Source organism: Vicia villosa, unplaced genomic scaffold (genome assembly GCF_029867415.1).
Source record: "Vicia villosa cultivar HV-30 ecotype Madison, WI unplaced genomic scaffold, Vvil1.0 ctg.000568F_1_1, whole genome shotgun sequence".
Lineage (NCBI taxonomy): Eukaryota > Viridiplantae > Streptophyta > Magnoliopsida > Fabales > Fabaceae > Vicia > Vicia villosa.
The window spans coordinates 490229-492392 of NW_026705261.1; positions in this window are offsets into that span (position 1 = coordinate 490229).

Here is a 2164-nt window from a genome sequence, read left to right on the forward strand (position 1 = left end):
GTTTATGTGGATGACATGATTGCCAAATCAGAAAATGAGGAAGATCATATACAAAATCTGACAAAGTTATTTCAACGCTTACGGAAGTTTCCGCTTCGCCTGAACCCCAACAAGTGTACTTTTGGTGTCTACTCAGGAAAACTCCTTAGTTTCATCGTCAGCAAACGAGGAATTTAAGTGGATCCAGACAAAGTCAAGGCAATTCAAGAAATGCCTTCGCCCAGAACCGAGAAACAAGTTAGAGGATTTCTTGGACGTCTGAATTACATCTCGAGATTCATATATCTCATGACTGCAACTTGTGCTCCAATTTTCAAACTTCTACGGAAAAATCAAAGTTGCGTCTAGACAAACGATTGTCAGAAAGCGTTTGACAGCATTGAGGAATATCTGCTCGAACCACCTATCCTGTCTCCTCTAGTGGAAGGAAGACCTTTGATAATGTACTTAACCGTCTTAGAAGATTCCATGGGTTGTGTCCTTGGACAGCAAGACGAGACGAAAAGAAAAGAGCATGCCATCTACTACCTGAGCAAGAAATTCACTGACTGTGAATCCCGCTACTCCATGCTCGAGAAGACCTGTTGTGCTTTGGCCTGGGCTCCTAAGCGTCTCCGCCAGTACGTGATTCGACATACTACTTGTTTGATCTCTCAAATGGATCCAATCAAGTACATCTTTGAGAAGCCTGCCTTAATTGGAAGAATTGCCCGTTGGCAGATGTTGTTATCAGAATATGACATTGAGTATCACGCTCAGAAAACCGTGAAAGGAAGTATCCTAGCTGAGAACCTGTCTCACCATCCACTCAATGGTCATGAATAAACCAGTTTTGACTTTCCGGACGAGGACATCATGTACCTCAAGATGAAAGATTACGACGAGCCATTACCAGACGAAGGACCTGAGATAGGATCCCAGTGGGGCTTAATCTTTGACGGAGCTGTCAATGCTTATGGACGAGGAATTGGGGCAATCATTGTCACCCCCCAAGGTACCCATATTCCACTTACCGCCAGAATAACTTTCAAATGCACAAACAATGAGGCCGAATACGAAGCTTGCATCATGGGTCTCGAAGAAGCTGTGGATCTAAGAATCAAACACATAGATGTATACGGAGATTCTGCTTTGGTCATCAATCAAATCAAATGAGAATGGGAAACACGCCAACCTGGGCTAATCCCTTACAAAGACTACGCGAGAAGATTGTTACCATTCTTCGACAGGGTAGATTTTCATCACATTCCTCGTGAAGAAAATAACTTGGCTGATGCATTAGCCACACTCTCTTCCATGATTAGGATAAATCATTGGAATGACATTCCTTGGATCGATGTTATGCGCCTGGATAGGCCCGCTCATGTTTTCACAGTAGAAGCAATCATCGACGACAAACCGTAGTATCACGAAATCAAGAACTTTCTTCAAAAGCAAGAGTACCCTCTTGGGACGTCAAAGAAAGATAGAAAAACTTTGAGAAAGTTAGCTGGCAGATTCTTCCTGAATGAAGATGTTCTGTACAAGAGAAATTTCGACATGGTCCTGCTCAAATGCGTTGACAGAAAAGAAGCAGAAATACTCATGAGAGAAATACATGAAGGTTCCTTTGGTACTCACACCAATGGACACACCATGACAAGGAAAATACTGAGAGCAAAATATTATTGGCTGACGAAGGAGTCAGATTGCTACCAGTATGCAAAAAGGTGTCACAAATGTCAGATCTACGCCGATAGAATTCACGTGCCACCATCTCTTCTCAACATACTCTCTTCCCCTTGGCCTTTCTCCATGTGGGGAATCGACATGATTGGAATGATCGAGCCAAAAGCGTCCAACGGACATCGCTTCATCTTGGTAGCCATAGAATATTTCACCAAATGGGTCGAAGCAGCTTCGTACGCAAACGTCACAAGAATCACATCATCTGTCGCTATGGCATTCCTAGCAAGATAATCACTAACAATGGGTCAAATTTGAATAACAAAATGATGAAGGAACTTTGTGAAGAATTCAAGATTGAACATCACAACTCATCTCCTTACAGACCAAAGATGAATGGAGCTGTAGAAGCAGCTAACAAAAACATCAAGAAAATCATTCAGAAGATGGTCATCACTTACAAAGATTGGCATGAAATGATCCCGTTTGCTCTTCATGG